Source organism: Filicampus tigris, chromosome 3 (genome assembly GCF_054856515.1).
Source record: "Filicampus tigris isolate MCC_2025a chromosome 3, RoL_Ftig_1.0, whole genome shotgun sequence".
Classification (NCBI taxonomy): domain Eukaryota; kingdom Metazoa; phylum Chordata; class Actinopteri; order Syngnathiformes; family Syngnathidae; genus Filicampus; species Filicampus tigris.
Window position 1 is genome coordinate 6,134,301 of NC_141219.1, and position 26,521 is coordinate 6,160,821.

Genomic DNA, 26,521 nt, shown 5'->3' on the forward strand with positions numbered 1-26,521 from the left:
GCTCATCAGTACCTGACAGGGCACAATCCAATACAAACACCCAATACGACCTCTTTACACTGACCTTGGCTCGAACTTTCTGTCTTTTGTTTCTGTGTTTAGGCTGGCAGGCGACTAGAAGGTATTTTGTCTAACAGGTATTTTCGACGGACTTCTAGGACAATAGAAAAAAAAAAAATGACCTGGACACAAGTTGTATGGATGGACATGAAGTTAGGTGGACACATCCAACAAAATAAAGGGCAGTGAAAAGTCTCAAGGAGCCATGCCTGAAATTGAACAGTAAATTGGGCATATTGGTTTGCAATATTTCGGGCGTCTTCAAATTCCTTTAAATGAGCCACAATTGGAAGCAGTAATCCTAGACAGATGGCCCATGCAAAAATGTTCAGATTGTTTTGCCTATGTTGTCAAACATGGGAGGAGCCTGGTGTCAGAGTTTGATTATCATCTTAAAGGGCAAGGAAACCGAAACATATTTCCAGAATATGTTCTATGCAGGCCCACTGGTTGAAACAAGGCATTCTGACTAATATTGCGATTGTGGAATATGAGTTAAGCAGCAAAATGCACTCGCTTTTAGCCATCTCAGGGGTCGGCCATTTTGTCTCTCCTGTCGACTGAAAATGACATCACAGTTGCTCAGGGCTCAGGTGACGACCAATCACAGGTCGCCTCTTTTCTGAAGCTTTTCTGATTAGTTGTTATCCGAGCGCCGAGCAACTTCAATGTCATCTTCAGTCGACAGAAGTGACAAAATTGCCACTTCCTGAGTTAGCTAAAAAAGGGGGGATTTCTTAAATTCCACAAATGCAATGTTAGTCAGAATGTCGTGTTTCAACTAATAGGCCTGCATATAACATTCTGTAAAAAAATATGTTTGGGTTGACTTCCGCTTTAAAGAAATCTTCACATGAGCGACCCAACTTGCGTTTTGAGTCCTCAATTTGACTGACGAATTTCAGCGAATCAGTGCTGATTAAAGTATTCTTGGGTAACGGTGAGCTGGTCCTGTCGCCACAGGCTAGCATTGCTTTGAGGAGAGTCGCTCTGTCAGAGCGGCCTGTAATGAGCGCTGCACCGCACTGCGATGCTGCTCCCACTTGCGCTACAGTCTTGAGGTTAAATTATATGACAGGCTTGCCTGCCTTTAAAGGTCAGCAGGATTTTTTTATTGCCAGCACCGAGCACAGAGTTTATTGAAATGCTAATGTGATACGGCTGCAGGGCAGCAGGAAGTGTAGCATCGCTATGAAGAGGTTTGCATAGTCTTAGAGAAAAAAAATGTCTAATTTTGCAAGAGAAAAAAGCAATATTTCTCATATTTTGTGCAAAAAAAAAAAAATCTACATAAAAAAACCTTTTTATCAATAAAAAAAATAAAAAAATGACAAAAAAAATGTTTTGAGAATATCTTTTTTTAAGGAAAAAAAAAACTTTTTTGAGTAAAGGAAATCGTTTTCAATTCAAATCATTGTCATTGTTTAAAAACAGATCCCCTCAAGTCATATTTATAGCAGAAAAGTCCTAAAAAAACAACTTTTTTTTAAAAGAAAAAATGTCACAAAAGTTTTGCAAGTATTTTAAATCATATTTTTTCAACAAAAGACCAATTTTTAGGGAAGAGGGTCAAATTTTGTTCCACCAAAAAATGTAGGGGAAAAAAAAAACATTTAATAATTTTAAAGAAAGTAAAGTGTAAAATTAGAGAAAAAATATCAGATTTCATTGCGAAAAAAAAAAATAGTTGTAATCTCATCAGAATACAATTACCGGTATATGTATTTTTAAAATAACATACCTGTGTACTGAATCTTACAAAAGCTGTCATCTGTATATAATCTTATACATTACGCATTATTTTTGAATGTTTGCTGTCAACTTGATTGGATTTTTTTTTTTTTTTTTTTTTTTTTTCCCTTTCTCGACCATGTGTCAGGAGTGCACCACCTGCGTGTGATGTGGTATCGGTTAAGTCCGTTCTCGACGCCGGTCGGCTGACTCCGACCGACTGGGACAACATGGATCGATTAAATACGCAGGACGGAAACTTGGGGGACGGAGGGACGATGCCCAGCTCTGGCTGCCCCTTTTCGACGACGTGCGACAGCCGCGATCCGGGAGGGAACTCCGGCCTTGGGTACAGATCTCCCCTGCATTTCCCGACTGCGATTATGCGACAAAAACAGGTACGAATAACACTGATAAAATTGACATTGGCCGTATAGATTCGCTATGTACGACGTACATGTTTGTAAAGGTGTTTGCACCTGTTCGAATTATGCCGAAAGCGTACAACTTGACAGGTATTCAATAATAACATTTTGGAGTTCCAAGAAAAAAAAAGTTTAATGTGCAATGTTTCTAGAATAACATTTTTATTTAACATGAATAATTCAAATTACAAAAAAAAAAAAATTCTGTATTTGTTTTATAAAGTTGTCATATTACACACAAGCAATTAAGATTTGAACTTTTCACTCTTTTGTTTACATTTTTATGGCACCCATTTTGTAGATAAGAAGTATTATCGGGCCACCTAACACTGAAAAGGAAAAAAAAAAGTATGATTCTGGGGTATGTAATGTTTGAGGGAAAAAAACAGTTTTAAAATTTGGAGATTTTCTTACATGATTACAGCTTTTTTTCCTGCAAAAATGATGACTTCATTCCCCTGTAATTTTACTTTTGATATCATTTCACCCCACTATTCCTTTTTTGGTCGCCCATTGTGCGTACGATTACTGAGCAGCATGGCCACTAGTAGATCATCACCTAGTTTATAGCCTTAATATCATTTTTTTTTCCAATTAGTGCTGATGTTTCGTCTGTCACTTGTTCACTTTTACGGCCTCTGTCCATGACGTTGCTTTTTCAAGCCAAACACGCATTTATTTTAAAGTTTGTCGTAAAGCGTTACGGCTCGATATAATGTCATCTGGCACGATGCTCGCATTGAACGTTTGCGTGATATGTGGACGATGGCAACACGGCCATTCTGTCAATAGGCGTGGAGTCATTAATTAAGGTTTTACCGCCGCACTTGAATCCGCTCAAAATGGACGCCCCTGCACACGCACACACGCACGCACACACAAACTTGCTGTTTTGTCCGGGGTCAGCAATGCTTCCTGGGTTCTACCTCGTGGATCTGTTCCAGGCCTAGCGCTCACATATGCTCAGTGCTGGGAAACTTGCTGACTGCGGCGTAACAATGCTGAGCCCCGTGGAGCACATCTGTGAAGTTCCGGCCCTGGCCGACACAGACACACACGCACACATGCAGAGCGACGGGGGCAGAATGAAAAGTATATATTCCAAATTTACTGCTTTTTTTAAAAATTTTTTTTTTTTTTTATTGTGGTGATGTGCGTTAATTACCGCTGCAGGCTGCAACTGACATATCACTGGTGAGCTTATTCATCATTACGAGTCTCCAATTGCGCTTGCTTTAAGGAATCGATGAACTCTCACACTTTGAAAAAGTCAACAACTCCTTTGAAATCAGGCAACTGCAGGAAAAAAAACAAAAAACACCAAATATCTCACAAATGTAATGTATTTTACGATGTAAAATAGGCAACAGTCGGTTGGATAATGTAATGAACGTGTGACTAGGCCACCGTTGAGGCGAATCCTCCAAATGTTCATCAAACTTAATGCCATAAGCTTCACACTTTGGCTGCGAATTCTGGAATTCCCGATTGTGACTGACTGGTGCTCATTTTGGAAGAATTCCTAAGTAGGAATTTGATCCCTGGAATGCAACCAAAAAGGACTGCTTCAAACCATAACGTCTGACATTCAGATCAATTTTGGTCATGGCTCTTTGTGTCTTTTCCTGCTTCCTGTTTATGATACATTAATGATACATAAATTTCATTTCAGTTGATAAAACTGGTGTCATGAGCTGATTTTTTTTTTTTCGAACAACACCAAGATCTGTTGAGTCACTTTTGGGGAGTACCTGCTTCCGATTGGGGCTCATATTTGGTGGAAGTCGTTGACGAAAGGAATTCACCTAAACGGCCCTGTAGGCGGCCATTTCTGTTCCAAGATACCACATTTTCAGGGATGTTGATTTCCAACAGTCATCCCTGAACTCCTCCAAGGAAATTTTAACCAAGTCGACTTTTTTTGTTTTTACATCTCCTATTGGATGTCATTAGACTGAGAAGGTCAACCGAATATTTTAGCTGGTGAGTAATTATATAGAATGCTAATTAGCCTGTGTTGCCACAAGTGTTGCCGAACTCCCGACGCTATGTTTTAAATGATTTTGCCTCAAGAGCACGCACGCCTTTGTTGTCACAACTTTTGCCATCCTCCCGACGCTATGTTTTGAACGATTTCGCATTAAGAGCACACGCGCGTGTCCTATAAACGTATACATGTTTTAGATGTCTCTGATAAGTCAATAAGCGTTTTCCAATTCCTGCAAAGCGCCTATCGCGCTCGCTCGGTTCCCCACCGGCAGCTCGCTGGCCACACGTGTAATGATCGATGTGACAAATAGGCGCAGGTCTGGACAACAAAGGACTGCACCGCGCGAGAGCTCAATGAGCCTATTTATAATGGAGGCTTTGTCCATCGGAGTAACGATCCCACGGTGCAGGGCTTGGACCCCTTTCTCCGGGTTGTCGCTGTCGACAAACAGCAAAATAACCCCTGGGCGGTGGGCATCGTGCTGCCGTGCAGGTTGTTCAAAGGTGTGTTTGGGTGGACCGGCCATTTGTTCAATTATTCGCGCTGATGAAAACAGGGGTCCGCGTGAGGTGGCCTTCAGCGGGGTACACTGAGTAAAAGTACAATGCTTTAATAATGACTTATTTAAATTGGCAAATGGACTTCCAGTTAACTTTAGTTCTTTGAGACTTTTTGCGTGCCCTGTTATGATGGACATGTTCACTAAATTTCACATTGATGGGCCCAGACTGGTCCATGGGGAAAAGTTTTTTTCTAGAATGGGCCCTTTTACATGGCGATTGCGACACCACATTCCACACATATTAGACGGCATAGGCAGAAAAGCTATGTGAATTTACCGCATCTGTTTTGAATATGTGCTTCTGATTTGGTCTCATTGAGGCCAATTCTGTATTTGGAGTTGGTCAAAGTATTGGCCTGGGAATTTGCCAACTTTCTCTTAATTTTGGTCAATGGATTCCTGAATTTCTTGCTGCGGCGGTTCCACCCATTTTCGTGTCGACCATTGGATTTGGTTGCTGTGGCAAATTTTTCACAACTTGCCACACGGTGCCTAAAAAATCTATGAAAAAAAAAAAAAATTGTCGTAATTTTATTTTTCCTTTTTAAAATATTTTGTTCGTTTACTCTGTATATTAAACCACAACTATAAATGAAACAAATTTATAACAGGAGTTTGGATTATTTCTATAGATATATATATTTTTTTTATTTCCATCGTATAATAAACATCGCTTTAACTTTGACAGCGGATGGTTTCTGTCATACTTTCACAAATATTGCCTTTTACAAACGGTATGAAGAAACTCAAATTTCATTGGTGCTCCAGCTGGTAAAGCCAGTGAAGCGCACTCGTCATCATGTGAGCGAGAGATGACATTCCGAGACTCATTCCTGTGAGTAACAGGCGGCTGGCTCGGACACGTTAGCGCTCCGTTGTCGGGTAATTGAGGTCTTATCACTTTGTGAGATGTGCTCACGAGAAAACAGACAATCAGGCAAGCAGAGCTTTTTTCTCAAACTGAGAGATTGCCATCGCCACCGCTAGTATGATCGATACGGTCAAGTACCGCGTGTGACTCAAAATGCACTTTTTCACCACCTTCTTCTTTCTTTCTTAACCCTCAAGTTATGTCAACTGCAGATGAAACGTTTATCATGCAGTGAAGCCTTTCTATTCTAATGGTTGAGGAACCAAGCTCTGACGCCAATAGCTAATTGGTGCAAAGAGTGGAATCCAGTCGCTAAAATATTTTTAAGCACTAAATATACCATAAAGGCGGCTAATTGAGCTTTCGTGGTTTGGAAAATCTCTGGTCACAATTGTGTTAGCATTCTCCGCCTACCGAGCCATCATGAAAAGGAGGCTGTCGGAGATAAGGAGACCACCGTGTCGTTCTCCGTCTGTATGGGAATGCAGGCGGGTTCTCATGTCAATGTTAGTTTGGTTTATGAAGTCCAGAAAAATGTCAATTTTTTCGTCCCCCCCAAACATACCTTACTCATCGCCCACCGCTATTTTTTGTGACTACAATATATGCATGTGACGTAATATCCGGTCAAAATGTGCGAAGTGGTTTTCGGCCCCGTCAAAGATCGATCGCGAAACCTGTTTCCATAGCCAGAATGCGCATTTTCTTTCTCTCGATGCGCTTAAAAATCCACCACCTCCAAGTGTAAAAACTTTTGGGTGAATTTTTCAGGTATATTTTTGCAATTGTTGAAAATGTGAATGAAAACAGGTGGATGACACCCACCTTGCGTCGTTTCACGTGGATGCTCATCTCGTCAGTTATTTGTGACAACCGCCACTTTGCACATTAGAAATAAACACGACAAATAGAAAAAAAAATCTAGTCAAAACAGTCAACGGGAACTTCCGCACATAATGTACGTGTCGTGTCTGCAATCTTCATTGCTCTTTTTCCCAGAGACTTTTCATGACCGCCACCTTGCACAAGAGGCATAAACACAATGACTCCAAATAAAATTCATGACGTGACTGTCTGATTCCCTTCAGAAAGTGTACATTTAGCCAAACATTTATTTATTTTATTTAACATGATAACCTTTACCCGGCTTACACAATCGAAAAAAATAAAAACAGGTTGATGAGAACGAATCCTTTGACTAAGAAAAAGAAAGTATTCTGCAATCATAGGCACATGCGTGTGCAATGTCAATGCCATTGAATTAATTTGATGGTTCTTTCTGCCGGTTAGTCATGAACACCGCCACCTTGTACCATAGAAATCAACACAACTCCTATAGAAGATCACTAGTTGTGATCACTAATCAAACCATAATTAGGCCTGGCCCCGCTACCTCCCTGTCTCTCTCTCTCTCTCTCTCTCTCTCTCTCTTTCGCTTCTCTTTTTAATAGAAGCCAAAGAAATGTAACACGGCCCGCTAATGTCAATAAGTGTGTCACTGCATCCCACTGCTCTGTCTCGCCCAATTACATTATATTAATATGGCGTAATTACAGCGAGAAGATTGAAGGAGAAATTTAATGTTTCGCAGCACGAGGGTGATGGTGGTGGGGGTGGGTGGTTGAGGGGCTTTGGTTGTGAGGGGGGGGGGGTGTAACATTGGGACTAGATGAAGGATGGCTTCATCTGGCCTCGCTTGACTACGCTCGCGCGTACGTGTGTGTACGTGTTGACGTGCCTGAGTGATGCCGCCGCGCTGATAGCTTGTCAACAAAATTCACATCAGGCAGCGTCGGCGTTAATGAGCGTTCTGACGATTCACGCTGCTGACTTTTAATTAATTCCAAGACGACACCTCGTATGACTCGCCGCGTAAGTAGTAAACACACTATCTTACCCGCACAGTACACACAACAGTGGCCGTATTCGCCTTAGTAGTTTGGAGTTGTCGCATCCGCTGTGTCCTACTCTAAGTGGCACTCGACACCACGAGGTTGGAACTGATTGCCCCCTGTGCAGGATGTCAAAAAAATACCAATAAACTTGCAATCAACTATATTTAACCACACTTCACACATCTGCGATCATTTTAACAATGTGACATTATATGACACCGTAATGACAAAAAACACACTACCTTGAGTCACACCTCATATTAAACAACGGGCAGCATCAAACAAAGTCAGATGGATGCATTTAAATACAAAAAAAAAAAACAATCAAAGAAAAAACGTTGAGACATACATAGAAATAGACAAAGAATTACAAACAGAATATCAAAAAGAATAGTTAAGAAAGGAATTTAAAAAAATGTGGAACTCTAACTTTATACTTTAGATTTTACATTTTGTAGGGTAAGGTTGAGCTTGCGTTGAGGAAACTGCGTTGCAAAATGCAACAATGTTAGTGAGTGACAGACAGGTGCTTTCTGGTCTCACTATAAATCCAAACAAGTGAGAAGAAACACCACCAAAGTCTCAAAGCAAACATATTGACACCTTTAGTCCCACTGAACTTGCTTCCTGTTTGACCCACTTTCTCGCCTAGGAGACCGTGAGCATAATTAACAAGGCGATGAAGTGAGCGTTTTTTTTTTTTTTTTTTTACTCTCAGCGTAAACGCACGTCAAATCTCTCGTCGTCGGCCCGGCTACGGCTGAGCAGTTTTCTGATGAATCGGAACTGGACACAAAGCGGTTCCATTCAGCCTGACAGCTACCAGTCGAGACGTTTTGCATCTTGGAAAAAAAAACAAAAAAAAAAAAGTCTGTTACATCAACCAGATAACATTGACACCTCATATTAATGGTCTTGAAGAGATATTTTAAAATGTGTGATAATTGTGGCAATGTAGCCTCCTGTGATGAGAACGACAAATAAAATCATATTCTGCGTGAAAATGTAAAACTCATAGCAAACTATATTGTGTCACACCTCATATGAACAGTCCCGAGGAGAGACTGAATCGTGGTTAAAAAAAAAATGATGACAGAATGACGGACTGGCGGACCGGTGACATTTACTGACAGTCCCAAACTAGTGGTGACGAACTTTAATTTAGCGATGACAGAAACACAATTAAAGTAACGATGACGGAGTGACTGGCTGATGATTACGGTCTGGCAGACCGGTGAAATGTACTCACTAAAATAGCATTGATAAGCTAGAATTCAGTGATGACGGAAACACGGTTAAAATAACGATGACGGAGTGACAGACTGACGATGACAGTTTTGGTTTGGCTTGAAATAATGATGGACTAACGGTGATGGACGGGTGGCCCGAATAACGGACCGGAAAAATTTACTGACGCGCCCACCTTTGGTAATTAGTTTGTCAACAACGTTGTGGTGTAATGATTTCTTTTTTTTGCTTAAAAATGTAAAAGAAAAAATTTAAAATAAATACTTACAACAAACCACATTTCCAAATCTGTGATCATTTTTTTTTTTCGAAACATAGGATGTTTACTTAAAAATATCCACATGCAAACTGAAAAAAAGCTGGACAATAGCTTTAAAGATCAGGAATTAGTTTGTCTATATACTATTTTGTCATGACATGTTTTTTTTGTTTGTTTTTTTTTTTGCTTGAATGTTGTTTTCTTTTAACCCAACATAAATGCTTGCATCAAATCCCTCGCTGTTGTCTTGGGCACGGCTGAGCGCTTTTCTGATTAATCGGAACCAAACGTGAAGCAGACGCGCCGGGACTGACAGCTCTCAGTCGGTGTCTTGCAAAGAAGAGTCGTCGCTTCTTCTGACTGACAGACCAGTTCAGGCGGGTTAGTGGCGGCCGCACTGTTGCATGCCTGTTCTCGAGCACGGCGCCATCTGAGGTAACGGGAGGGGACAATGACGCAGGGCTTCCTGCAGACGAAGCAACCAACAACAAAAGACTGAGACGTAAAGATGTTTGAAATGGCACAGTGGAGTGTTTCAACTCTCGCCGTTCATTTCTCTCCCATTACGGCGCACGCCGAAGCAAAGCCGCGAGATTCGGGGCCACTCCAGAGCAACAAATATGGTCCGTTTTCCTAATTTTGTGATGTCAAAATGCCACTGCAACAGGTAAACTTCCTACCAACAAAGTGTGGAATTGCCTCGTTTGTTTGAAAAAGTGTCCATATTGTCAGTCCTGTGAAAAACACATACTTTTTTTATTTATTTTTTTTAATTTTCACGTTAACGCGATGTCTGTAACGCAGAAACACTATTCACGTAAAAATAAGAAAAATGATAAAAAAACTTACATAGGCCTAAGTGTTTTAGCATCAGTCTAGCTTCAGTTTTGTCTCGAAGAACAGTGCTACTGAACACAACATGGACCAACTTTGTTGTTGTTACAGTAGGATCGGTTTTAGGCGTTAATTGAGACTAATTGAGGCACATTTTTTTGCTACGAGCGGACATTTGGATGGTGACTCACATTCATTAACAATATCCCAGGCAACAATGTACGACATTGTGCAATAACAGGCGCCGATAATGCTTCGTATTTTTATTTGAGTATTCCCGTTGTGAGTCCAGTTCAGTACTTTTTGAGGTCATGACTTGTGCTACTTGCCATGCACATGCAATCAAAACTTATTCATTCCTAATTGTGTTTTTTAATCAATCCTGAGGGTGGTCGCAGCAAACAGTGTTTGTTTGTGGCTGAGCTAATGTATCAAACCCCAGGGTAATTCATTACAATTAGCCGTGACTCATTAAGGTAAGTAATGCTACAGCGTCAGCCCAACGGCAATCTAATCAAAGACACAAGTCGGGCCTTCACTGGGGGAAATTCATAATAGAGAAGGACAACAAAAGCTAAATGTCATTTGAGAGAAGCATCTTGTTCTGACTAAATTGTCCCGTAGGACTGACGGATGGACTGTCGCAGAATAACGGGAACATCGCCGTGTACAAAGAAATGGAGCTGCTGTGTTGTTTTTTTAAAAATTGCCCATTCACATGTATTTGTTTAAAAAAAAAAATCTGCTAGCGCAAAATGTGTTAGCATATGGTCACGCAAAGAACCACGTCAGCGTCTCAGGAACGATGCATATCACTGGCGTCGGGTGGAATCCGCACATTTCCAAAATCATCACACTCCAATGATCGTTCAAAGTTGTATCAGTACATACACATAGTCAGCCCCACTAGTGACAAAAAAAAAAAAAAATAGTTCACTCTCCATCTGTTGACCAACACAAGAAAAAGCTCTGACTCAGGCGATGTCAAGCTCCATTAACTGAGAAGATGTCCCTAAAATCTGGACTCCAATTAAGAGCCAACGCTAATTAAGATCATTTTAGAGCTCAGGATGTGCTGACTGTGCTTTGTTGTTGCCACAGCCAAACAGGAATGACATGAACGGACAACAAGGGGAGCCCTGATGAAGCCATTAAAGGCTTCTCTTTGTTTCTTTGTCACACCAAAAAACGTTCATTGCTCAATTTGACCTGCTGCTTGATGGTCAATAAATGTAATATAGCATGTACTGTACATTTAAAAATATATATATTTAAAAATGTAAAATACAAAGAAAAATAAGGCTTCTTTTTATGTTTTTTTTTTCACCCCGTATACAATGGCAGGGCTGGAGTGGGACTCATTTTCAGCCCTGGAGTTTCAGGACTGTGTCAGACTGGCCCGATCTAGTTCACATTTTTTTTTTTAATGAAGACAATTTTACCCTTATTAGTGCATCAATCTAAAATATCTTAACAGCCCCTCCAACGATATTCATATTGTATCTGATCCATCCATCCGTTTTCTGAACCACTAATGAAAATTACAATTGTGAATGTAACAAGATCAGAATCAGCGTTTTTTTTTGTACAATTATGAGAACATAAATAGTTAAAATAGGCAAAAGGACAACAAGGGACTAATAGGCAAGTGTACATAACGTGGGATAAGAAATTTTACATTTAACAAAGCAGATTTATCAAACGTTGTTAAGGCAGCAATATTAGCTAGCACTGCACTTCCTGTTAGTGTTCTTATTTTGAAACCTATTCGCACCGCTTCTGGTGCACGCTAACTTTGCGACTACCCCACAGCAACAGTAATCAGAGGAGGCCTTCCCATCATGCTTTGTTGCCATTAGACTTATGACTGTTTTATGGCTTTTTAATGTGCTATTTTGTACCGAAAGGGTGCAATATAGTTTTTGTTTCTAGTCCCTATATATAATATAATGGCCTACTCGCTCCGGGACTGTGCAAGCGGTAGCCACCCTGAATTACGAGTGACCCAACCCGGGCTTATCTCCAGATAGAACCGTCGTCCGGCCAAATTGAAAAGATGAAAAGAACGAGGCCCTCCCATTTTTAAAAAATGAATATTTGCCTAGCTGTAATCATTTTAAAATTGGATCACAAACCACAACACAAAAGGAGGTTTCAACACAGATATTTTCCAAATGTCAGAGTGGAGGTGCGGAGCGCCCCCGCAGGTGGTGAGCGACCACAATGAATTTGGCAGATGGCGCGTGCAGCTGTTCCCAGGTAGACGAGCTGGCAGGAGATTGGCTGGCATTCCCTCCGGAAGCGAGCTACGTCTCTGCGGGAATTCCCGGCCGCGATATGCCACGCTGACGGCCCGACCTCTCTGAAACGAAGGTTTCATACTTGGGCACTGTTTTCACCCGTTGCTCCAAGTGAGCTGTGAGACACGCACTCGGTTCTCGATTTAATATATTACGTTAATGACACCACCTGGTATCACGGGGAGTTAAGAAATGACACGGGTGGTGACATTCGCGTTTCAATAATAGAACAGAACGTGACAACTCAAGGAAACAAGTTTATTGCCATTTGAAATCCTGAGGAGTCAGCATATCACCGCGGCTAATAATAAAATTAATAAGGTGGGGGATGAGACTTCAAAGCCAAAAAACAAATCATAACTTTGTTTTGACAGTCCAAAGAGAAAAGTTCAACTTTCACACCAAACTCTCAAATAACTTGGAGTACACAATTAGAATGATAGTCTTTTTTTTTTTTTTTTTAAATGTCACTTTTAATTTAGCCAGATGCTAAGTTTCGATAAACGTATGAAGTGGGGGTTTGGAACGGTTATGTTTGGACAAATATGTGACATCATGTAGTTCATGTGGGAATTTTTGACAGTGCCTAAAAAACTTTATTGTTGTAAGATTTGGAATAGTGGTAATGTCCTTTACCAGATTTATTGTCTTTTTTTTGTCACTCTTACTAATTTGCCCAGATACTCAGTTTCATTAATTGTATGTGGTGGTGGGTTGGAACAGTTATATTTTGCCAAATATGTAACATGTAGTTCCTGTGGGATTTTTTTACATTCACTAACAAACAATATTGTCGTAAGATTTGGGATTATGTCATTTACGATGATTACATCCACTTTAATCATTCAAAAATATACATTGCTATTTGCTCTCTATTTGCTTGGTATCGGAGCAATCCCAAAACTTTCAAAATCACTTCAAAAAACACTTTGTCATGTCATTTTAAATAGTCTTGTATTTTTATGACTTCATTTTTCATTTTCACTCGGCAAAACTGACAATTATTTATTTTCACTTGGCAAAACTGACAATTATTTATTTTCACTTGGCAAAACTCCTATGATTAGGGATGTTCTAAGCCAATCAGTAGCCCGTGCTTTACATCTAATCCACCCCATGCGCTGAATCATTTGGAGCACCTGTAGATTGACACTCTGTTTTTGGTGCACTCTGAATACACAAACGGCACTTAAGAGCAACATTTTCTTTGGAAACTCATAACGTTATTCAAATGTGCTGCTCAGTTAGTTAGAGGTGAGCTTTTTAAGCCGGATAGTAAACAGCTGTGTTCAGAAATTGTAACCGGAGTGTGCTCAATCGCTCTTTAACTGTTAATTTTGTGGAACATATCACCCAGGAAAAGTGAGGGAAGACTGTACTTTCTTCAGGTGAATGCCTAAATAAATTCCTAAATGGAAATGATGTTTTTTTTTTTTATTTGGGTAAAAAAAAAAAAATGCTTGTATAGCAAGGTGAAGGTTAAAGAATGATGGTTCGCTCAATGCAAGGTCAAAAATCAATGAAAACAAATTCCACCAAATTAGAGCTCATATTAAGCAGTAGTGAGGGCCTAGCACAGTGGTCGCCAATTTTTTTTCTGCAACGGACCGGTTCATACAAGTCCATACCCTTCGCGGCCCTGTAACTATTCCCCGTCCTTGGGGGGGGAGAAACTTTCCAAATATGTCTGTTTATTTTACTCATTTGCTAGCTTGTGCATTTAATATTAGCGTTACTCGACGGAGACAACTTGACATGCGTTGAGAGTCAGTCATAGATGAAAATCACCATCTTTTGCATGATTACTTTCTAAAAAAATGGTGCAGCGAGCGGTTTAGCTATATCTACGTCACTTCCGGTGGCTAGAGCCACGATTCCTCTAGCTTCCATGAGGTTCGGAAACGCTCGGAATGAGTAAGTAAAACCTATTTTCTAATCGATCTGTGGTTGACGACATGCAGGAAGTGACTTGTATGTATTATAAAACGTATTACCAATGAGAATTTGAATTTTAACAGACTCTGAAAAATGTTTGCACCCTGACCTTTAAAACAAATTATATCTAGTCATACCTCATATTAAAGGCTTTGTTTTGGTTTTTTTAATGCGTACACGTTAAAATAATAAAGACAATCTGCACGTCTGTAAAATATGGATTAAAAATACACTAACAAGGTGAGAAGTATCTATAATGTCATATAATGTCACTGTTCGGCACATGCTAACATACATTTGTGGAGTTCTACAGTTTCACTGAATGACATTCTAATAATCAATACATTTTTATTTTTTTTCATTATTGCACTTTTTGCTCTTTAAAGTGTGAAACCAGGCCAGGGACACAAAGTCAGATTTCATAGCTGAGATAATAAAAAAATACATGAAAAAGGAGCCACATTTGAAAGCAACATAAAGGAAAAGTGCATGTCCTGATAACATCAATGTCAAATAGGAGAATTCTGCTGCCATTTTCTGCACTTTATAAAGAGACTCAGTTTACTTCATGTGCTCATTGTTAGTTAGCGTTGCATTCTGGTGAGATGATTTTGCTCTCATCATGTTTGGAATTATTCAAACAATGTAATTATCCTTTTTATTTTCCTGCCACCGTGACAAAAAGAGTCCAAGTAACACCCACCCCACCACCCCAAAAAAAAAAAAAAAAAAACATGATACCATATGTCATAATCATACAATTTACATCATTTCTCAGTATGCGTGTTGATGTCTCTGAACGTAGTGGTGCATAAAATTGCCATAGCGTTCCATGATGGTACTGGCACAGAAAAATCAATTAATTGCTGCAACACATAAGCATGTAATGTTATAACTATAATTACTATCAAGTTCAATTTCATTTTTTAATTTTTTTATTTAAGATTTTGTTCTCTCGCTTTCAAGTTGTCACAGCGCTGACAAGCCACTGAAATACAATAAAATTGTGAAGAAAGGAAACGTTTTTAAAAATGCTTCCTTTTGTAACCTCAATTACAAAAGCATTTGATTACTACGGTAAAAAAATAAAAAAAAAAAAATATATATATATATATATATATATATATATATATATATATATATATATATATATATATAGCATGCATGCACACGCACACACCACCAAACCTTTTCTTTCACTCCTCACGATCGACTAGGGAGCAATCCAGTCAACTGCGATCGACTGGTAGACATTTTTTTCTGTGAGGTGGTCAGGATTAAGGTTAGGTCAAAGGGTAAGAATTAGGATTAGTATTAGGGGTGTTATGATGAGGTTTAAGAGTTTAGTTAACGTTAAGAGTTTGGTTGGGTTAAGGTTATCATCGCTAGTGGGTCGAGCAATGGCCAGCCCAGTAGGCACTTCAATAGTTAGAATGCACGGTGCTTGGAACTGTTTGTGAAAATGGACTATATCTAAAACAGGTCATGATCAAAGTTTGCATCACATTTTCCATTCTGCAAGGTTCTGCATTCCTTTGTTTTGTCCACAATAAATGGCAATCGAGTGGCTGCCTGTGGTCTTTTGGGCCCCGAGTATTACTCAGTGCCGTGACGAGCTGCCGCAGTTTCTCTTGTAATTAGTCAGTTTTTTCGCGGTCCGCTGAGCCTGCTGCTTGAGACTGGCGGATGCGCCGTAATGACGTCCTCCCCGGTGGAAGTAAAGTGGAGGCAATAAGGCGCGACAAATAGTCGTGACGCATGCCGATGTGACCGCAGATCCCCCTGGACCATGGCCTGCTTATAAAATTCCCTTTGTTGACTTTACTGTTTTTGTTTCACTCAAGCTTTAGTTTAGGTAACATCAACATATATGTATGTTTTGTGGATTCACCAAGAAGACCGTTTTCTCACCACCCTATATGTGGTACAAAATTGCCATTGTCAAGATTAGAGATCAGCAGCGATGGGCATTCCGTCCCAGGGAACATTTTGGGGGCGGAGAAATTTAATTATTTTTTTTATTAAAAAGGACGGACCAAGCAAGGATGGAAGTGGGTCTTCGTCCGTCTCTGTAATCATCCCTCACCGTGTCAAGTACAGACCGACGTGTTGTGTTGGGTCTTTTAAAAAGAAAGACCACTGTTTTATTCTACGATACCTGCCTTTATTAACTACCTGCACAACACTGTTGAGTCCTTTTTTTTTTTTTTTCTCTTTCATGTCCGTTCCTAGCAGTAACATTGTACTCTCAGGCGTAGTCTGCCCTCCAGTGGGATCCAATCCATCTATAATGTCTATTTTTGGACGATATCTGTGTTTGGCTTCACAGCCGATTTCTTGCATTTTAACATGTTTTTGATACACAGCTTTTATCGTACGCTCATTCGCCGTAACTTCCAACATGGCGGATGATCACGTCGTGATGACGCGGTGCACGGGTCCTATAGTATTGCGTTCTAATGCAATCTTAGACATTCTCGTGATGTCCCCTGGTGGGCTCTGGTGACGCACGGTGTATTGTTTGTTGGCAGCTAAATGCAATCTTGGGTGGGACTTAAACAGTTGTAAACAATTCAATCCACTCATGATATTCCCAACCAATAAATGGATATCAATAGGAAATTACCTAGCTAATGATCTTTAAATAATGTTTATGAATTATGAAACCTCTGCCCTTAGCATCTCTCACAGAGTCATGCACGGACGCTTTTTTTTTGGGGGGGGGGGGGGGTCGGTGTAGGGCTGACGAAATATAAGGACGTAAGCGCTTTAAAACGACGAGGATGGATGGTGTCGGAATTATTTTTATGAATAAGGATGGAGGGACGATGACGGAAGGGTGCTCAGGTCACGGACGGAGGACGGAGCGGCAAAATAGTGCCCATCTCTGGAGATCAGATTGCTTTGTTCTAACCAGAACTTATTTTTGACCAGTCTTTTAATTACCCTCCACCCTCCTCAGATAAAGGAGGTCAAGGGTGTCTGGCAGCTATAAGAGGTTACATCTTTGAACTATTTTGTTTGTTTGAAACAACCTATTTTCCATGTGAACAAAAGTATTGGGACACGTGACAAACACGTAATTGAAAAAATAATTCAATTTGAAGTGTATAGATTCCAATAGTTTTGCTCTTGGGACGTGTCACGATTACATACTCCACATGTTGACAGCAAGCGGTTTGTTTTGTCACTTGACAAGAGAAATCAGTGGTTCACCACTTTTTTTTTTTTCTTTCCAGTGGCCACATGACACTCTCTGTAAGACGAATGGCCGCAGTGGATGTCCGACCCTCCGGTGTGTTTAATAAATTAGACATTGATGAATTTGTTAGGTCACCATCACCAATGGCTTCATTAAATGTCAGTCTCGCTGGGCCATAAATTATTCACATTCCTCTCTGGTGTTGAGGAATTAAATTGCTCCCAAAGTTGATGATGGACTGGTAAGTCCTGACATGTTGCAAAATGTTCGTGTCAAAACAAACCTCTCGGTCCAACTGCCGTACAAGTGTATACATACCATCAATTGCATGCAAATAATTTGGAACTAAATATTAAGTTAACTGACATTAAAACCAGATACAGTACATGGCAATGAAAAAAAGAGAAATTGTGAAAAGAAAAATACCCATGGCAAAGGATTTTAGCCGAATACACGTTTTAGGCGAGCATCCGTTGCCAAGTACGAGCATGAGCAACATCTGACCAATCCATGTCAATTTCAGATTTAAAATGATGTCCCCATTTCAGCCTCATCCATTACTGGTTAAATCACGCCCACTTCCGGAGTATGCCCCGCCCAGTCCGAATACAGCCAGATACAGAGAGTGGTGCAGTCATTGACTTCTGATTCCTAACCAAACAAATTAATCAATGTAAAAATCGGAGAATTGTCTACCTGTGGAAAAACACACGATAATAAAAAGACACAAAGAAAAATCGGGTAATTTAAGATGGTAACAAAATTAATGCATGCAAAGGAAGTTAAATACCAGATCGTTGTGTATGGGGGTGAAAAAACAGCAATTGGCACGCTACACTCGTACCACGTGAATATGTATGTGTGTGCCCAGTCCTGGGGGAACCAGGTTGTTGTTTTTTGTATTTTATGTCTCCTCTGTCTGCTGATGTATCTGCCGGCACAACTTTTCTAGATTGCCTCATCTATCATTTGAACCCGCATGTATGAAAATGTGCAATCCCTGCATCGGTCGCACTATGGCAAGTGCAATCTGGAGGTTTTGTTGTTGGCAGGCTAAGGGAGGCCAAGAGGGGTACGAGGTGGGGTGGGGGGGGGGGGGGGGGGATAACCTCCTCAGAAATTCTGGTGATTGTATGCATCTTTTTATTCCCTTATTCAGTATTCCGATGCTTGGATGTTCCAAGTGGAGGCAGGTGTAAATATGTATGCAAATACACTAGCAGTGTGAATACTGCTGTTGGAGGAATAAATATATGCACAAAGTGCAGTTGTCTAATCTGTTCATATTGGCATGTGCCGATGAACAACATTTTGATTCCAAATCACATTTGCGTAATAGTTATTGGTCATTAAGTGACTCTTAATGGATTCTATTACTAAGGTTTTTTTTATACTCAGTTTTTTTTTTTTTTTTTTTTAATTCTTTTTAGTATCTTAGGGGTTTTTTTTTCTATTGTGCAAGGTGGCTATATTGTGAATAAGATTTTTTTGGACTGGATTACATATCACATATAGTTCTGTTCATTGCTATTTTGAAAGTGGCTGTTATGATGAATAAATTGTGGAAAGAACAATCACACAAATTATATGCTAGTACTATTTTGACTGATTTAGTGTTGTTCTGTTTATTTCCTCCACTTTTTCACCTGCTGCCATGCAATTTAGCGCTTGATATTTGGATCTTGGGAATACTGGTCCATATAGTTGGATAGGGACGATAGCACCTTGGAGTCCAAGATGGGAAGAAGCTCTTTGTGTACTGTATCTTGTGAACTTCTTGGGACATGTTACGTAACCAACATTTGACCTTTGATCTTCCCTGCTTGGCGACTAATTTATCCCATTACCTCGCCCCTGCAGTCTCTTAAACTGAATTTTGCTGAACAGCTTCATCTGTAAAACAAATAATAATAATGATAATAACTGTAAGTGGCCAAGAACAACAAAGTGTCCAAAAATAGCAAGAATGACTACAATATGCCACCTAACACCAAGAACAGCTAAATGTCCAACAATAACAACAGCAGGTGTGCCTACAAGTGTATCAACTAATAATGGCTACACATGTCCATTAAGAAACCAAAACAAATAAAGTGGGTGTACGCCAGCTGGATTGGCAGATGAGCAGGACTTATCAAATAAACTTTTAATTAAACTGGTTCATTGTTACCACACAATAAAAATATGTAATTACCCTGTGATGTTATGAAATGCAGTTAATTGCATCAAGAAAATAAAACACTCCCGAAAAAAAAGTTTTTATAACTGTATACTGTTTTTGTATTCCATGTAACCCAGTAAACATTTTAATCGTGTTTAATGTATTTATTGTATGTTTATATATTATTCATTAGTATAAAATAGACTTGTTATGATTGTGATCATTCAAACACTGAGATGTGAAAAAAGAAAAAAAAAAAGCTAATAGCATTTTTTAATAATCATGAAAAACATTGTATTGATTTGATATATTTTAAAATTATGTTTGCGGTTGTGGTGTAGAGATAAATCGTCCAACATATTTTCCCTGAAAGTGGGCGGCGCTGACCCGACGCAAAAACTGGAAAACGACAAAGGTTGATAAACAAACTCAAGTCCTCAACAGCCGTCCTTTTCTCTCTCTCTCTCTCTCTTGTGGACTTAATGACATTGCTCCAAACGAATCTTTAATTGATTGAAGAATATTTAAACCAATGAGAGCGCAGTGATTGAGTTACTTTCAAGGACATGTGGTCAGCAACACGACAACAATCAACACCGATGATTGTAGTTATTGCTGTGACGCACCCATTATGATATTCCCCGTGTCATATCCTTTACCAGCCATGCTTGTTTATTAGCTCCTCCAAAGAATGAAGGGGATTTCTAATTAGATAAGATGATTGAAGCAGCATGAGGTCACCCGCTTGTAAAAGTCGTTGGGGCAAGAATCTGTTGATTTTGAAGGGTACAAGGTAGCCCGAGATGAGTGAATCAAAAACTCAAATGGATGATTATTTGATGATGTTTAGTGTGGTGATATTGGAATCATTCTAGCTATTTCAATCGATTATTCGGCGATTGACTTGTTTTAGAGAATTTGCCCACTTTCTGCTAAATTGGAAACACGTATGCTAACCAGGTGGGTGATGTGAAACCTATTCGTTTTTGTTGATACGTGTTGGCTCAGCATGGTGACAAAGTTTGGTGACTTAACATAAAACACACTTTTCTAAAAACCTTTTGACCAAGCATCTTGAAAATTCAGCCCCTAAAGCTGGTTTAAAGGGAAGTCAACTCAGACATATTTTTTTCAAGAATATGTTTTATGCAAGCCCACTAGTTGAAGCAAGGCATTCTGATTAATATTGTGTTTGTGGAATATGACTTAAGCAGCAAAATCCACTCGTTTTTAGCCATCTCCGGGTCGGCCATTTACGTCGACTGAAAATGACATCACGTAACGACCAAACACGGCCGACCTGTTTTCTGATGCTGAGCCGTGATTGATTGTTACCTGAGCCCTGAGCAGTTGTGATGTCATTTTCAGTTGACAGCAGTCACAATATGGCCGCCCCCTGAGATAGCTAAAAACGGGTGGATTTTGCTGCTTAAGTCATACTCCACAAACACAATATTAATCAGAATGCCATGTTTCAACTAGTGGGCCTGCTGGGAATATATTCTTGAAAAAAATATGTTTGGGTTGATTTCCGTTTTAAGGCAGCAACATCATCTTCGGTAGGCATGTCAATCGTGACCCGTCTCAAGAAGCCAGGGCCCAAAACAGACTCACTTGGTTTAAAGTTGCCCTTTAACTCATTCACTGCCAGACATTTTCAGACCCTCTTTTACCCTAACATTTGAAAAATATATATATATAAGTTCCTGGAATTGAATGGCTGTAATGTAAATTAAATTTGTCAATGGCAGTGAATGAGTTAAGGGTGATTTGGGCTATTTCAAAATGTCCTTCCAACGCAAACTCACCCTAGAGATTTTGCGATGACGACAACATTGAAGAAAAAATGTGTACTAGACTGTCAGTTAATGATAGATTGCAAACAAATGTCGTTTTTACCCTAGCATGTGGGCGGAGCGCGGCATGAAATTTTGATCACTCGCCGTAAAAAATGCAAAACGAATAAAATGAAGCATTTCAGGAAATTAGAACTGATGTACTGATTTTAATGTGGCATTTAAATACCGGATGAGCCTTGCGTGTTAATGCTGCGTTCAAAGTGGTCTCAGCGGAGGCGAGTGCATGAAAGCAGCAGCTGCAGCGCCGATGCAGCCCGTCGCCCGCCACAGAAGAGGAGGTCATCTGGCAGCGCTTGAATCAACATCCGAAACACAGCAGCTCCATCAAGCACATTAAAGTTTCCTTTCTTTGGCTTCTCCCGCAGGCTTTGCCGGGAAACGCACACTCACACACAAGAGCCGCACGTTACACAGGTGAGCTCATGCTAATGATGCTTTCATTAAGATGAGATCTTATCACACCAGCACGCCTTCAAGCGGCTTTTATGTGCAGAATACCTGGAAAAATCTTGTTTTCATCCTGGCAAAATGTTAGCAGTAGCAGTCAGTAGTGCCCTCTGGAGGTTTTTGATGATTCAGCCCTTGAAGACAGTTTCAGCTACACTGAAAAAAAAAAAAAAAAAATGGAGTGTCGAATTGTTTTTAATAAAATCATCTGGATCCATATTTTAAGTAGCTGTATACTCGTCTACTTAGAAAATGTGTCTGGATGAAAATGTATTGAAGTAGTTGTATAGCCTGCTTAAAAAAATGTATGTCGATCCTTTCCAATTTTAGTTTGTGCAACCACTTGACAAAATAAAATTGAGTACATTGAACAAAATCTTCTTTCAGTTTTGGTATGCCTACCATGGAGTAGGAAGATGAAATAGTCTTAAGTGTTATTTTAAAACCCATACTTAAAAAGACGCAGGAAGTCGGCCATTTTGTTTTCAAGTGCGCATTTTGGAGTCGTTTCAGCTATATACAGGGGTCCATTAAAGGTGAACTTGTCCTAGAGATTTGGTTGATGCCTACCGAATTGGAACCACAATTACTAGACAGACGGGTGACACTAAATTGCGAAACACGTTTGTTTGCAGCATCATAGCAGCAACGGTTGATCACTTGGTTGGTCATAAAACACAACAAACCAATAACTTTGCGCCACCTGGAAGTATTTGAAATGTCATCCCCCAATTTTTGCTTGGCTGCATGTTATTTAGTCGGCGTGTCTATCATGAGCAGACCCACCAAAAAAAAAAAAAAAAAAGCCACAGGATGTCTGACATTGTGGATTGAGGCAGTGTTGGCTGTTACCAAAGCTCTTTCAAAAATGAAATGAAGTTTTTTTGTCCAATTGCTCCCAATTTTGAAACGTACACCAACTAGATAGATGGGTGATGCTAAATTGCAAAGAATTTCATCATTTTTTGATGCTTTCTCAACTGACTGCTGTGAGATATGCTTACTAAAGTCTCATCTTGCATGCTGCACCCTCAGAGGTGTACTTCACCGTCCTATTTTCCGTTGAGTTCCAAATGGTCTGACCGGTATGACTATTTTTCTTTCAAAGCTCTGATCTAATTTTGGTCAGGATAGTTTTCCTGAGTCACCTTGGTACATTTCACGTCAGAATATAAATTTGCAAATCAGTAATTGCATTGCTGAAAACATCATGGTTCCCATTTTATTTTCTCCTAATATTTTGCTCCATCACTTAAAGGTAAATATTCGTTTCACTGAACATGTCACCGCCATCAGAATGACGAGTCTTTGTGTCATTGTTTACGGATAAGACAAATTGCTTTGTCATGTTGTCAATAAGAGTGAACTCTAAACTCACCTCAACTTTATTTATAGAGCACTTAAAAATAAACAACCATAGCTGCATACAAAGTGCTGTACATAAAGTAAAAAGCCGACACATAAAAAACGAAGAAAGTTAAAACAATTATTGATATAAAAACAGTAAACACGTTCATGCAACTGCGTTGGAATTATAGTGCAGTTGTCCTACTTCCTTTGGGCCACAAATTGTCATCCACATCACATTTATCTTCACTTGCTGATTTATTTCAGAAAACTGTCTGATCAATGGTTGATGTAAAGCTTCACACGTTTCCCTTTAGAAAAAGTCAAGATTTGCCTCGGGGAAAAAAGTCTTATGGAAATGTATATAAATGCTTGACAACAGAGACTTGGAACAGAATCATTTGCATGGATGTGCAAAAGCATTTGCGAATTGTTAAAAAAAAAGAGAAACGGATTAGTTGATGTGCGCAAGTGACACAATAATGTGAAAATTGAACTTGAAGTTTTGAGGAATTCAATTCTGATCAGTACCAAAGCAACTGAGGAAAAACTGCAAGATATAAGGAACTTTGGAAATACTGTCTTCTTTGTGAGTCTTTTATGGGTTAGTTTGCTACTTGCTAAATTATTGTACGCGTTTGTTCATTTACTGAACCAAGCCGTGATCTGAAAACCAACGTAGCTACCAAACGATGATTTTGCCATACCGCTACGTCCCTAGTGTGTGTGAATCCACAAAGTGTCAGCGCGTCTGTGCATGCGCACAAACAACGACAGCTCGGCGAGGACACCATCAAGGCAATTAAGGTGCAACTTGTCACCGAGCGCTTCCTCGCTGTCAGGGAGCCCGCCTGCACGGCCCGCATGTTTAATTCATGTCCAAATAAAAGCTTTCAAAACAAAGACAAATTTGCGTGGCTTGGCTTGACGCAGGGGTAAAAACAACAAAAAAAACGGAAAAACGATTGACACATTGAGTGCGGGGACGTCCCTTGCCGGCATGCTTCTTTTCTGACAAACTTTCTCCCGCCTTTCCAATTAGAATGACTTTTGGACGGGTGTCAAGCGGCACCTCGTCTCCAGAGAGAGAGAGCTGCTGGAAATAAAGCTCGTTGTTACTCCCTCTGCCGTGCAATTATAGCCATTTTTTGTCAATCCCGTTACAAGATTATTAGTGTGCTAAATGTATTTTTAAGACCGTGAGCATTTCGGTGGAAGGACTCTCCGACTCCTCAAAGTGAAATCCTCTCCGATTATGCGGTTTCATTTCGCCTCCTCGTCTGCTTTCGCTTCATCTTTTTTATCACAACTTTCCGCTGTCAATTTAAAAAGCTGAAAACTCGATAAACTTAAGCGTTTAAATGCTGCAGTCTTTTTTTTTTTCTCTGCACGCCACCAAGAGAAACGAACTTAATGTGTGGAAACCAAACCAAACCAACAAACAAACCAAAAATATACGTACGAACGTACGCAAAGTTTGTTAGTGTTCACAGACTATAAACATTTAGTTTAATTTAAAGCGGACAATTAGAACAAGTAATTCAAAATGTGTTAAAGTTGTTTAAACAAGGTCCCAATCGTAGTGCCAAAGTTTAAAAAATGCATATTCATCAATCTTCGGAACCGTGCTCCGCTAATATGAAATGCCGAAAAATAAAATTTTTCGCAATTCAGTGTCGCCCATCTATGTTTTACAGGTGGTTCACAGAGCTGGGCATTTTACAACCGGGGGTACCCTTCCGCCGTCCGTCTATCCGCCAATTTGTCCGGCCGGACCAAATAGTAATCGCCTATAGTCCGGTCCGACTATCATTTTAAACGGGCTTCCGTTAGCGTTTCCGACAACCAACTTTGACAAACTACCACTAAGACCCCGCCCGCCCCCGGCGATATTTTAAACGAAATACTCTAGGAAGCTTCACCGCGGCCGGACGAAATGTGTCCGCGAAAATAGACGATTACTTAGATGGCAAAAAAATGAGCTTCCGTCTTAGTATGACTATTTTTTGACTAAGTATGACTAAGTTTCCCGTCTATCGTTTATCGCCTCCAAAATGGGCGTCCGTCATAGGAGGATTGGTGGACCGGTCCATCACATTGGCGGAATGCCCTGCTCTGGTGGTTCAAATATGGTAGCAATTTCAAGTTCAGCTTTGAAAGACAACCTGGAAATGGCTGAAATGACTCAAAAAGTGTTTTGGACCATGTTTTTTTTTGTTGTTGTTTTTTTTTTTTTAGACTTTTGCATGAGTCTACTCATGATAGACAACTCAACTAAATATCATGTTGCTAAATGAGACTATCTTCAAAAGATGAATTAAAAGAAAAAAAAAACTCAGTAACACTGAAATCAAGCGGGCTTCAAAGTAAAATGGCTGACTTCCTGTGTCTTTTTCAGGATTGAATTTATTTTTAGGCATATTCATTAGTCTGCTCAAGATTCAGAATAAACATCAATCCATTTTTTTCCATCTTCACTAGCGTTGTGGGTGTGCTGGGACCCCTCTCAGCTGATTATGCGCGAGCAGTGTACACCCCGAACTGGCCCGCCAGCAAATCACAGGGCACAAATTGACAATCAACCATTCACACTCACAATCACAGCTGTGGACAATTTAGAGCAAGGGCGCTGAAGTTCCGGTCCTCAAGAGTCCCCTATCCAGCCTGTTTTCCAGCCATCTCTCCCTGGCTGCAACACACCAGATTCAAATGATCCACTCATCACCAAGCTTAGCACAAGCCTGATAACGATTGTCATAATCTGTATCAAGTGTGTTCAGGTAGGGACGGAGGGAAAACAGGCTGGATGGGGACTCGTGAGGACCTGACTTGAGCACCCCTGATTTCGAGTCTTCGGTTAACCACAAACCTCTGAACTGTGAAGCAAATTTTCTAACCAGCTACCATAACTTCACACACAATATACAGTTGTTAAGTGAATAGGAGCTGAAATTTTCTCCCCAAATCACCAACCCTATTTTTTGTGGAGGGGTGTTTTTTTTTTTTTTTTTTTTTTTTTTTTTTTTTTGTTCCTGCAGGAAGTGGAGAGGTTGAGAGCAAACATGACGAATCCAGGAACTAACAAGGCCTTCAGTCTAAAAGGGCAGCTGCTGTCACACATACCCGAACTGCCTCTTGCCTGTAAATATCTAATTGCTGACAGTAGGAATGATAGGATCACACGTGGCAGCCTGCTCCGATAAGTTCCCATTAACAGCGCCGTAGACATGTCGTGTTTAGCGGATGCTCATTTAAAAAGCTAAGAAGTGGGAAAAGCGTCTTCCCTGGCGGTGGGTCTCCCGGTGTTCCTCACACATTATCACCATCATCTACTTCCCTCCTACGTCAGATATCCGCGCCGAGGCCAACCCCCTGACAGCTCCTTGGGTTCATTA

At 40.1% G+C, this 26,521-nt stretch overlaps 1 long non-coding RNA gene across 7 annotated transcripts in view; it reads left to right on the forward strand.

The window, feature by feature from the left end:
• Nucleotides 1-26,521, forward strand: part of LOC147149682 (uncharacterized) — a 268,040-nt gene that overhangs the window by 86,059 nt on the left and 155,460 nt on the right. For 5 of the 7 annotated variants that reach the window (XR_015086169.1, XR_015086166.1, XR_015086165.1 and 2 more), the window contains exon 3: nt 1,940-2,189. This is a non-coding gene — a long non-coding RNA (uncharacterized LOC147149682). Of the gene's footprint in view, nt 1-1,939; nt 2,190-21,697; nt 21,747-21,825; nt 21,949-26,521 lie in introns of those variants that run through there. The other 2 variants (XR_015086168.1, XR_015086170.1) reach the window with 2 other exon arrangements.